Genomic DNA, 13,044 nt, shown 5'->3' with positions numbered 1-13,044 from the left:
CACCTTTTAGTATTGTATGCGTATCGAATATTGTCTCACGAAACACATTTATCCCCCACAGCTTCACCCATTTCCCATGGCAGGCTGAGATATTTCCCCTCTTGGAACACATGTTGTGCAAAGCTGTCCACATATGGAAACCAACTTCAATTCTGCATATTCATTTGGGTTTAAAAAAAACCCAAAATATGTAGGACTAGTATTCAGAGAGACACAGTTTCAAAGTGGCAAAGCAGCTTAAATTCATAAATGTTGAGAGACAAGTTACAAAGAGAGTGGAAAAACAGGTGAAGCTGTATCATCTGGACTCACAAATTCTCTGTCACTGAGGAGGAAGTCCCACAGCCTGTGGGATGTTTTCATTAGTTGGCCCTATGGGAAGTTTTCTTTGTTGGGCCTCTTGGCTGGAGCCTGCTGCATTTGCATTTCCAGCAAGGGAAGAAGTTCCAGTTCAGGCATCAAACATTTGCCCATCCTGCCTGGAGCACCAGGACAGTTGTGTCACACAACAGCCAGTGTCAGAAGGAAGATGGAGGTAGTGTGAATTGAAATGTTATGGGTTCAAATGGAAGCTCAAATCCTGAGCTGGCAGGACAACATTGGATGAATAGAATAGAATAGAATAGAATAGAATAGAATAGAACAGGCTATTTCAGCTGGAAGGGACCTACAACGATCATCTAGTCCAACTGCCTGACCACTTCAGGGCTGACCACAAGTTCAAGCATGTTGTTAAGGGCATTGTCCAAATGCCTTTGAAACACTGCCAGGCTTGGGGCATCGACCACCTCTCGAGGAAGCCTGTTCCAGGGTTTGACCACCCTCTCGGGAAAGAAACGCTTCCTCATGTCCAGCTGAACCTCTCCTGGTGCAGCTTTGAACCATTCCCAGGCATCCTGTCCCTGGATCCCAGGGAGAAGAGATCAGCACCTCCCTCTCCACGTCCCCTCCTCAGGAAGCTGCAGAGAGCAATGAGGTCGCCCCGCAGCCTCCTTTTCTCCAAACTAGACAAGCCCAAAGTCCTCAGCTGCTCCTCAGAGACATTCCTTCCAGCCCTTTCACCAGCTTTGTTGCCGTCCTCTGGACCCACTGAAGGACCTTCACATCCTTCTTAAATTGTGGCACCCAGAACGGCACACAGTATTCAAGGTGAGGCCGCACCAATGCTGAATTTTAGCAGGATAACCACCTCTCTTGACTGGCTGGAATTAGACATCATTGGCTGCAATTAGACATAAATTACCTGACATGACTGTGAGTTCAGACCTCATTGGGAGAGTTTCTCACACAGCTCGCTGAGGAGGGCAGGCTGTCAGGCAAAGGGGAGCGTGCTTCGTTTCCCAAATCCAAGGGAAGTGCCCAAACCATTCTTCCCTTGGACTCTGGTGTCCCGTTTCTTGAGAATCAAATGTGCTGGGGCTTCTGTCAAAATCTCTCAACAATTCTTCAGGTGTTTTTGTAATTTCCCAAGAGTATAATTCTCTACAAAGAACTCCACATTAATATGCCTAAACGTAAATGTCTGGAAGATAGCAGCTTGTATCTGTGATAGCAACATTGGGCAGTGCCAATTGAATCAGTACTCGCCATATACGTCATGATACCTAATCCTCAATGACATATGCAGGGCGGTTCAGATGAAGAGTGGTCTTGCAAAAGTCCCCTTTTGTGTCCCCAGATGGCAGAGGCTGGATCCCCTTCTCAGGGCAGACTCCTTGCCAGGAAGCCACAGCCTTGGGTGTTGCTCACCTGCTTCTTCCTGGCACTGCACTTGGCATCCCTTCTGGTGCATTTGAGGCTTTTCTCTGACTGCTCCTTCTGCACAGAAGATCAGAAAAAGACAATGATTTCATAAAAGATCATGCTATCATAGAACCATCGAATCATTTAGGTTTGAAAAGAGCTTCAAGATCATTGAAGTTTGCTCCTTGAGGCAGAAAGACCTTTCACCAACAAGAGATCCTTGGATGAGCCCCATTTGAGTTCTCCCTGAATTGGAACTGGACTGCATGCCAGGTGACTCTCCCCTTGAGCAGGGACGCCTCTCAAGGTTTGAGATTCCTTGCCTGAGACTAAGAGATCCTTCCTTACCCAAGGCAGAAAGACCCCTTATTTGCAACAGATCCTCAGTAAGTGACTGATAGCATGCTGAACTAATGCTAATGAAATCCATGGGTCTAGTTCCATTAGACATAAACTGTTGACCAAGTCCGGGACGAAGTCTGGATCCAGCCGCACCTAGACTCCTCTCTGAGAAGGAGTTTAGAAAGCAAGGGGTCCATTCTGAACCTCGTGACTCGATGGGAGGATTTTCCTTACCTTTTTGCATCTCTGATCTTTGTGTAAATCATTCTAAATCGATTTTAACTCGATTTTCCTTTGTATGTTTCTTCCATGGAGGAAGTAATAGAGTGAACCTTGCCATCGAACCTTGTTAAGTCACACTTTTACAAAGTCACATTAAAATCCCTTTTGCTAATACCTTTGATGGCGATTCTTTAAGTGATCTAAATCACTCATCCGCGACAGGAACTCAGAGACGTTGGCAAATCCTCAGACAACTACAGCTTTGTGTTTGAAGACCAGTGAGGACAGAGAGTTATCAGTAAACCTTGGGATATCATGGGGTCAGAGTGAGTTGGGGAAGCAGGGGTGGTGGTTAAAATCTGCAGAGAAAGAGGCACAGACATAGGAGAGTGTAGGAGAGCCTGTGGTGGGGAAAGCCAAGGGCTTTGGTAGGGCTGGGGCCCAGAACTGAGGTCCTTGTTCTCTTGGCTAGGCCTGCTGTCTCTTGGGCTGAGGCCCACGTGAGGACACCAGTTCCTTACAGCCCCAGTGTTTTGTTGCTTCCTCACCCCTGACAGAGCCTGGGAGGTGTCCCACCACTGACCTGCGCTCGGCATTGCAACCCCCCCCCCCATCTCTCTGCCCCCACTAAGAGCCCTGAGACACCCACGAAGGAAAGGATGCCCATTGCCAGGGCACTGGTGGTCAGGGTTTGCCACACTCCTTACTGAAACACATCATGGGCTTTCACAGCCACCCGCACTTGGCTTTCTGCATGTGTCGCTCTCACTAGTTGTCATGATGTCGCCTGGAGAAATTGGTGGCACTCCTTGGAAACCCTCCTGAAGGAAGGCTGAGCGGTGCTTTTGCTGCGCCGGGTATAGAGACACAGACAGCTATCAGGTGGAATTTCTTGAACTCTGCTCAATCAAGACATAAGGCTGTCCAAGTGTCCTAACACTCTGAAACCTCGAAGGACAGCATCTTCTTGACTCAACAAGCACTGTCCACTGTCCTTGATCAAAAGGTGCAGTGTTGAGAGGCTGCTGAGTTTTTTCCAAACCTTGGACTGTTACCCCATGCTGCTCCTCCATGTAGGCACCAATGATACAGCCAAACCTGGAAAGCATTGAGTGTTGACTGCATGGCTGTGGGGGTGATGGTGAAGGGCATGGTGGCACGGGTGGTGTTCTCCTCAATGCTGCTGGTGAGGGGGAGGGGCTTGAGGACTGGACAGATCCTGTGGGTCAACAATTGGTTGCGCAGCTGGTATCAGCAAGAGGGCTTTAGTTTCTGTGACCATGAGACCCTCTGTGAGGAGCACTGACTGCTGCCAGAGGTGTCTATGGTGTCCCTGAGGGCATTTGGCAGGGATGAAGCTGATCTCCAGGAACAACAAGGTGCTGCTGACAGGCCCGCTGTGAACATTGCTGCTCTGTTCCTTGCCTGTAGCATCAAGGGGGTGAGGAAAGGTTGGTGGAGAGAAAAACCAGCAGCTTGAGAGTGTAGGCACACGAGTGGAGACCCCAGGGGGATGTGCTTCCTATTCCTGCCCTGTCCTACATCTGCCAGAGAGAGAAGGGACAGACCTTGCTGCAGGGCAGGGGTGGAAAGCAGTGGCTTGCACAAGGGCACCAAATCTGTCTGCAGTGCTGTCGGGTGTCTGATAGACACACATTTTGAAGGGGGGCGGCTTTCCTGTAAAGGACCAGTGCTGTCCCTGCCAGCTGCATGTAGCTGTGTGTGAGAGCCTCGGCACCTCGCATAACACTACTGGCCTCTCTTTGGCCATTAAATTGAGTAACCGTCCTGAATTCTGTTAGGCAATGTGGGGTGAAACGAGACAGCTGTCATTATAGTCAGGATAGATGTAGGCAGCACAGCTGATGGCGATCAGAAAGAGAGAGACTTTGCTCTCCCTGTGGTACATGAGTCCATTTGATCAGCTGAATCCCTGTGTAGGCTGCCCAGAAAATAACAAAGAGAGAAAGAGTCTGTTGTCCTAAATGTGTGCATCTGCTGTCATCTCAGTTGTCCAAAGGAAATCCTCCCCATGCTCAGAAATGCAGCTCCACATACCACCCTGCCTCTCAGAGCCGATACTTTAGAACGTGGAGTTACCTCCATGGCTCTTGGACCAGCTCTGGCAGCTCAAATGTCACCAGGTGTTTGCATCTGACCACCTCAGTGCTGGCCTCCATCTCCAGGAATTACCATGGGAGCTGAGACAAGGAGCTCCCATGCAGGTGCCCATTTTGTGCGCAGCCAAACTGAGGCAAGAGGAATCCCACCTCCTGTGGGTTTGTGGCAGCATGGGAGGGAGCTAAGGTCCCTTCTAGCCCCAGGACTACAGACCCAGCATGAGGTGCCTCGATTGACTCAGCTGAATCCCTTCCCTCAGCAGGAGGGACACAAGAGATTACTCCCTGTCCCTGTCGGTGTGTCCTCCTAATGACGGGACAAGAAAATATCATTCTTAAGCCTCATTATTTTTCTGCTATGTGAAATGCCACTGCTGGGAGGAAGTGTCTCTCCCCAGCTGAGGGAGGGAACATCAGGGATTCCTTCAGCGTGTTTCACAGCAGGTTCCCCTGGAGCCTCAGGGACACCTCGAGGGAGCCCCGAGGGGGCAGAGAAAGTGCTGCCTTGGGCTGGTCCTGTGCTGCTGAGCTGGGCTGGGCTCCTGGGATGGAGGGAGCTCATGGCAAGCGGGCAGCGCTGCCGAGAGACAGCTCTGCGCAGGAGCAGCTCCTCTGCAGAGCACAGCAGGGCTGAGGGCACTGCCTGCAGGCACCGAGGGGAGTCGAGTGAGGCAGAGGCAGGTTAAAGACAGTGTGTGATGGGAGGATGCTGAGAGCTCAGTGGAGGAGAAATCTTCACAGCCCTTGACACAGGAAGTGACTGGGTGCAGGGCAATGCACAGGAGTTCCTGGAGGGATCTCCTAAAGCTGGCAGAGCCCATGGCTGGTGTGGAGGAAGAAGGAGGAGTTCCAGAGCAGGGCTTTCCTGCTGCACCATCAGAGGGACAGGGCATGACAGCTTGCTTCTCTCGGGGAGAGCTGCAGATTGTGAAGGTGGGTGTGCAGCCAGGGGTGCCCAGGGCTGTCCTTCCAAGCAGGGTCCCTGCACCGCAGGGGGCTGTGTGCTGGGGCAGGGACTCTGCCGCCTGCCAGGGTCAGCACTCAGCCTGCCCGGGGAGCTCCCCACAGCGCTGTGGGGAGAAGCTGTGGGTGGAAGGGGTCAAGAGGCCAAGAAGGTGTTGCATGGGTCAGGGCTGCTCACAGCTCCAGATCATCCCCACAACATTGGCAGAGAGTCCTTTGGAAGAAGGACATCAAGGCAGCATTTTCCTGAAAGGGAAGCCGTTTGTGCATTGACTTTTCTGCTGTTGGGGGATGCCATCAGTGGGGGATGGGAATTTCTTTCTGTGTTCTGGAGAAGGCACGGAGACCCCTGTTCTCATTAGGACTTCTCTGAGCTGCTCTGTTGCCTCTGCACACACAGAGATGTCCCTGGGCAGTGTCCTGCTGCCAAGAGGGGTCTGCAGGGCCGAGCTGAGCACAGAGCGGGTGGGATGGGGTCTGTGAGCACTGAGAGGGAGGAGACCTGGGGACAGAGAAACAGCTCCCGGCAGGGACAGCTCCAGGCAGCAGAGACACGGGCAGGGAGGGACAGGCAGCTGCTCCCAGAAAGACTGTGGGAGGGGGGATTCGCACAATTCCCTGCCATCCCCTGCAGTGCCTTCCCCAGAGCAAGCCCTTCATCTCCTCTCCCACCCAGCACAGCCTCATCCCCAAGGCCACAGGTCCAGGGCATGACTCAACTCCTTGGCAGCTGCACCTCCACTCTAGGAGAAATGCCTGTGTCCTACAAGTGATCTACAACAAACAGGCTAAAAACAAGTGCTGTACATTGTCGCTGTCTGGGAGGTGGACAGCACAGTTGGGTAAGGAGAAGGCTTCTCTGCATGCCCATCTTCCTTCCTCTCCTTGCTTCATTTTTTCAGACCATAGAGGTATTCTTCCTTGTTTCCCCCCTGTCAGTCGTACTCTTGCTCCTGGAGTTAGGGTGAGGGTGCGGGTTAGCTTCTATTCCGACTCCGACTGTGAGGGTCCTACCCCAGAGGGTTGCTCCTGGAAACTAGGTGCCCAAGCTGTATTGGAAACTGTGAGGCACCATGTCATTCAGTTGCTAGGGTTGGGGAATGAGCCGGCTCATTTCTCATTCAGCTCAGGGTGGGGGATTTCTGTGAGAAATGGCATGGACTTTTCTTCAGATAAGTCATTTCTAACTTGTCACTGTTTTCTTCTCCTTGCACAGTGCCCCAAGCCCAGGAAATGAAAATGTCCAACAGCTCTTTCACGGAGTTCCTCCTCCTGGCTTTCACAGACACACGGGAGCTGCAGCTCTTGCACTTCTGGCTCTTGCTGGGCATCTACCTGGCTGCCCTCCTGGGCAATGGCCTCATCATCACTGCTATAGCCTGTGACCACCGCCTCCACACCCCCATGTACTTCTTCCTCCTCAACCTCTCCCTCCTTGACCTGGGCTCCATCTCCACCACTCTCCCCAAAGCCATGGCCAATTCCCTCTGGGACAGCAGGGCCATCTCCTACTTGGGATGTGCTGCCCAAGTCTTTCTGTTTGTCTTTTTCATTTCAGCAGAGTTTTGTCTCCTCACCATCATGGCCTATGACCGCTATGTTGCCATCTGCCAACCCCTGCACTACGGGACCCTCCTGGGCAGCGGACCTTGTGTCCACATGGTAGCAGCTGCCTGGGGCAGTGTTTTTCCCTATGCTGTGCTGCACACTGCCAATACATTTTCCCTACCACTCTGCCAAGGCAATGTCCTGCACCAGTTCTTCTGTGAAATCCCCCAGATCCTCAAGCTCGCCTGCTCAAATGCCTCCCTCAAGGAAATTTGCCTTCTTGTGGTTAGTGCCTGTTTATTCTTTGGGTGTTTTGTTTTCATTGTGCTGTCCTATGTGCAGATCTTCAGGGCCGTGCTGAGGATCCCCTCTGAGCAGGGACGGCACAAAGCCTTTTCCACATGCCTCCCTCACCTGGCCGTGGTCTCCCTGTTTGTCAGCACTGCATCTTTGCCTACATGAAGCCCCCCTCCATCTCCTCCCCATCCCTGGATCTGGTGGTGACTGTTCTGTATTCAGTGGTACCTCCAGCAGTGAACCCCCTCATCTACAGCATGAGGAACCAGGAGCTCAAGGATGCTCTGAAGAAACTCTTTGAACACAGACTATTTCTTTGTCATTAAGGAATCCATCATCTTTAAGTGACTCCCAGGGTATCTCAAGAAAAGTCAGGACTATGTTTTGGTCTTTTCTTTATTTTTTGTTTGTTTTTTATACCTTTGATAATATTAATTGCAAATAAATAGTATTATGCCTCCCAATTCTTGACGTTCAACATGTTTATTTCTGAGGAAGTATCCTAATGTACCTAAGGAAGCAGTCTCCTTGCATAAATAGAGAAGCCAACAGAAAATCCTTGGTTTGAGCTCCCATCCCTTCAAATCTTCTCTGGAGCTGGGGGACCAGCCCCAGCATGCAGAAGGAGTTAAATCACCAAAAGTCTGTGGCCCTCAGAGCTGCCCCTTGCTGCCTTGTCGGGCACTCCCTCTCTCCTGCCCTTGAGTCAGGGCTGCTGCTTCTCTGGAGCCATGGCCATGGACCGCATCAGGACATGGTCTTTTCAGCGCTGGTCTCTCCTCACACTGTCCTGCTCTGACCTTAGGTTTACGTAAGCCCAAAGGTCTCCTTCAACTTGAGACAGTCCTGTTGTCTCTACGGTGGCATCCCTGTGGCGTGGGCAGGAGCAGGCCACGTGAACCACTGTGTCAGAGCTGGCCTCCCTGCTAGCACCACCGTCACCAAAAGGGCTCCTCAGGGCAGGGCCAGAAGGCCGGATGCCTCTTCCAAAGTTGGTGTCAGGACTATACCCAAGGAGCCACTCCCTCAAAAGGACTTCTGCTCTTCTGGGCTCTCGATAGCTTCAGGGAGACAATCTCAGAGTCCCAGGGGGATCTGTTAGGGACTGAGGGCTGGACCAAGAGTTCCCTTCTTGGTGGCATGTGTCCAAGCAGGCAGCAGTTGTTCTTTGATTTATCTCCCTGGTGCTGTCCCACCTGCAGTGGGGCTGATGGCAGATGCCATCCTGGAGAGGAATCGGGAGCAGGCAGGAGAGCTCAGGGGATCTCCAGGCACAGCGTGGAAGCCTGGGGGGGCAGTGAGTGGTGCCTCATACAATAAGTGACAGTCCAAGGAGGAGTGTCGCAGAGGAAAAGGTGAACCGGAGGAGACCATGGGCTAACAAGGGCCCTGCAATGCCAGGAAAGTGTTGCCATGAAAGGCTGAAATCAAAGACTCAATAGTCTAGGGACTATTAAGTAGGTATTCTTTATTGCAGCGCTGGACACACAGGGGATATCTCCTCCTATTGTGGGTGTCCGGTCAGGTTAATTGCATAGTTTATATACAAGCTTATACATACATATTCATCAGATTTCCAGGAACTCATTATACCTATTAATCAGATTTCCGGGAACTCATTATCATATGCAAATGTCTCTTGTGCATGTCTGTTTATGTCTCCAGGTGGTCGTCAGGGGTCTCTGGATGAAGGTTTTACTCTTCCTCACTGTGTCCGCTGGTTGACCTCTGTTTTTGTGCATACTCAGTTCTGAGATCATGTCTATCATGTCCTTCAAGGGTAGTCTGTTTTGGTTGAGGCGCTTGTTTTAAAATTTCTTTATCGTTATGGTTTCGCGCAACTGTTTTCTCTAAGGTCGAACTGTCCTAGTGACATTCTTTAGGAGACTCTTATCTTAGAGCCTTCCTGACTTCCCCAAAGCAGTAAAAATCCAATTTGGTCCAGCCACAACAAGTCTAGTAAGTGGAAAATTCCACATTTACAGGCATCAAAAGGCTGTGAGGAGCCAGAAGGCAAAGGGACATGACACTGGAGAGTGGTCCAAGCCCATGGCCTGCATCTACTGCAGGCCTCCCTTGCCTTTTGTGCCATTGCAGACACCCCTTGCTCCTGCCCAGCCCCATCTTTGGCTATTGAGCCATCAAGGGAAGCTGGAAAAGGGGCTCAGCAGCAGTGATCCCCATCCAGCTGGCTCTGCTCAGTACCCTGACCAGCATGGCCAGTGCAGGCTCACCCTGTGGCCAAAGGGCACCACAGGCCCCTCGCTCTGCAGAGTGTGCCGCCAGCCTGGGGCCCTGCAGGGAGCATGGGGAGGGAAGCAGGAACGGCCGGCCAGGCCAGCACGGACACGCTTAGTGGGGAAAGGCTCTCTGGAGAGCAGGGATGACTCTGGAGAAGAGCAAGGCAGCGTATCTGTGCCTGCAGGGAGGAATCCATGAGAAAGAGCAACCTCTTTCTGCAGGCACTCGCTCAGGGCAGGCTGCTCTGTCCCCTGGCCAGGACTCTTGTGCTGGCCTGCGGAGAGGGGCTGAGATGGAGGGGGCAGTCAGTCTGTGATGGGGATCTCCTGGACCCAGGACCAGGAGTCCTGCAGTTTCACTGACCTCCATTTCCTCATGCCACGGTGAGCTTCCAGCCCTGGGGCTGATGGGGAGGCTGAGAGCCCTCCCTGCCCCCCAGGAGCTGCTGTGCCCTTCAGAGGGCTGGGGCTGTGGGGTGAGTGCCCAGAGCTCTGCAGCACCCTGCAGCAGGTACTACTGTGCGGCTAGCCCAGGCTGGGCTGCTCTGTGGGGCTGGGCTAGGGAGCAGACAGAGGAGATGGGAAGAGCTGGGGAGAGGCTGGGCTGAGCTGGAAAGTGCCTGGGAGAAGACAACACCAATGTTAGCCTACATGTTTGATCAGGCAGGGTGAGGACATGCTCCAGTGGGTGTGAGGTACAGACCCAGGTCTCCTGGAAGGGAGCTGAGACACACAGGCACAGGAGAAAGGAGCTCAGTCGGTGCCCTTGGTGGTATGGAGAGACCGGGAAGGTGCCCCAGGGCATTTGTCACCCCCCAGCCTCTCCCATTGGCCATTTCCAGCACTGGCCACTCACCTCAATTTATCAGTGTTTTTGCTCTGGGGCCATCTCCTTCCTCCTGCTGCTCTCGGTACCTGTGTCAAAGGAAGAGCCAGCCCTGCCCCAGCCTCTCTTCTTGCCCAGGCCTTGGCGACCCCAGAGCAGGGCTGTCTGCGAGCCCCTGTGTCAGACACGGCTGGGGCTTGGCTGGGGCTGGGCACTGGCGGGCTGCAAAAGAAGGAGGGCTGGTGGGGATGGATGCTGAGGGCTGCCATGGGGACTTGTGGTGGGGGATGTTTCCCCACCCCAAACACACCCTTTCCCTTGCAGTGTCTGATGAGGAGGGCCGTGAGGGCATGTGTTGGGCAATGGGGCTGCACTGGCTCAGGGACAAGTCACAGATGGGAGCTACACCACCACAATCAGGAGGTGGAAGCAAGGCCGGGCTAGGAAGGAGGAATTTAGAACTATGACCTGAGCATGCGGGTATGTGTTTAGGAAAGCCAAAGCTCAGCTGGAGCTGATGGGGGCTGCAGGCAACATCAAGAGCCAAAGGAATTCCGTCACTGTGTGTGCAGTAAAAGGCTGAAGAAGGAACATGCTGCTGAGTGATGAGGGGAGGGTTCAAACAGCAGACCCAGAGGAGGCTGAGGCGCTCAATGCCTTCTCTGTCTGAGTCTTTACGAAAAACAACTCCATGGCTGCTGTGCTCAGAGAGTGGGCTCAAGGAGGAGGAGAGCACGTATTGGCAAGAAACTCAGTAGATCCCACAAGGACAGATGGCAGTTTCTGCCCGCGCAGGGGACTCCCCCTGGCAGTGGCACAGGCTGGGGGCTGCCCAGCTGGGAGCAGCCCTGTGGCAAAGGCCTTGGTGGGCAGGGAGCTGGACAGGAGGCAGCCGTGTGCCCTGGCAGCAAGGGAGGACGCAGGGCCCTGGGCTGTATGAGCGGGAGCACGGGCAGGAGGTGGAGGGAAGGGACTCTGCCGCTCAATGGAGCACTTGTTAGAGCACATCCAGAAGAGTGTGTCCAGTTTGGGGAACCCCAGTACTGGAAAGGTGTTGGCAAGCTGGAGCAGATTTTGGGAAGGGCCCTGCAGATGGTCAGGGGGCTGCGTCACTTTCTCTGTGAGGAAGGGCTGATGAAGCTGGGTTTGTTCAGCTGGAGAAGGGAAGGCTGAGGGACACCTCACAGCAAGGGGGCCTCCCTTTTTCCACCATGAGGCCAGCCAAGAATTTGAACAAGGACTGCTCACCCTGAGAGGCTGTGCAGTCCTCCATCCTTGGAGGTTTTCAAGACTGAGAAACCAGATCTGACTCTATATGCTGCCTTGAGGTCTACTCCAACCTGAATAACCATGCCATCCTATGATCCCTGGTCCCATATCTGAGCAGCATATGAGAGATCAGATGTTTATGGGGCAAGAATCCTCCTGTGTTGTATGTGAGCAGCCAAGGCAAGTCAGGTGAACATCTCCTCCACTCGCTTGGCTGTGAGGCGAGCCTGGGAGGCACTGCCTCAGACAGCTCTACATTCCCCTGAAGCTCATTGCATCCAGCTTTAACCACCTCAAAGGCCATGGTCTGCACCCTGAAGCTCCTACTTGTTGGTTTGGGCATCAGGGCAGCTGAATGCCACCGGTGACTCTTAAATACATGCCTGGTGGTTGTGGACAGCAAGGAGTTTCTCCTTGTGGTGCATTCCCATGTCCCATGGACTCTTCACTGGGAATTTGTCTGCCCTTGCTTTAGACAACCACTCTTTGGGTGTCTTTCCACTCTTGCTCCTCGAGGCTCCTCTTAGAGCTGACAGGGGGTCTTGACCCTCCTTCACTGGAATTGATCCTTGCAGCACTTTTAAATCCCTTGGTTCCTTCCTTGTCTTGGCCTCCAGGCACCTGGTCAGCCCCCACACAGCCTGCCTCTTAGCTCCCTCCTGGGCTCTCCTTTCCACGTGAACCCCTCCAAGTTGAAGGCCCAGGGGTGGTTCTGAGGTGACATGCTGCTTGGTGTCAGGTCTGCTCCAGAGGAGACAGGGCTGAGCAGGGTGTCCATGAGGGTGGCCTGCCCTCCTGCCTGCCACAGCAGGTTGGGTGGCTGTAACAGAGGAGTCCTCAGAGCCAGCACCCAGACACGTCCCTTCCACCTGCCTCAGCCCTCCCTTTTTTCACACAGGCAGTCCATGACTGACTAGGGCTGCACTCTGACTCACAAACAATGCCAACTGGAGGAGGATGCCAATGCTGAGGGCAGCCATGGCTGCAGTGACCACGGCAGAGAAAAAAATCCAACAGCAGACTCACAGCCTTGGACTACAGGAGAGCAACTTTCAGCTGGTTCAGCATCTGCTTGGCAGGATCCTGCAGATCCAAGATCCATGGAGCCCTCTTGCACCTTCAGGGACAACAACATCAAAACCCATCAGAAACACATCAGTGTGATGTTGTGGGAGTCGAGCAGGGCCCAGCTGGAGGCTGGTGGGGATGAACGGGGATCTTGTGGCTGAAGAGTTCAAACACCAGAAGGCATTGCACAAGGTTGGAAGAGGGAACAGGTTGTCCAGGAGGCAGATGGAAACCTGGCCTTGGAGTAGAGGGATGGAGGCAGGAAAGCCAAAGCTCAGCTGGGGCTCCAACTAGCAAGGAAGAGGGATAGCACCACAAGGCCTTGTGTAAGTTCACTGGCAGCACAAGGAGTCAGCTGAGGAGAAGACAGTCTCATGGCTCAGTGGGGCAGGGCATGGAGTGACAA

At 53.3% G+C, this 13,044-nt stretch overlaps 1 pseudogene; it reads left to right on the top strand.

Annotated features, from left to right (window-relative positions):
* Positions 1-6,629: 6,629 nt before the first annotated feature.
* LOC127028290 (olfactory receptor 14C36-like) lies at positions 6,630-7,561 on the top strand (annotated as a pseudogene).
* The last annotated feature ends 5,483 nt before the right edge of the window (positions 7,562-13,044 follow it).

Source organism: Gymnogyps californianus, unplaced genomic scaffold (assembly GCF_018139145.2).
Source record: "Gymnogyps californianus isolate 813 unplaced genomic scaffold, ASM1813914v2 HiC_scaffold_31, whole genome shotgun sequence".
NCBI lineage: Eukaryota > Metazoa > Chordata > Aves > Accipitriformes > Cathartidae > Gymnogyps > Gymnogyps californianus.
Note: the sequence above shows the minus strand (reverse complement) of the source record. Positions and strands in the feature narration are given on the sequence as shown.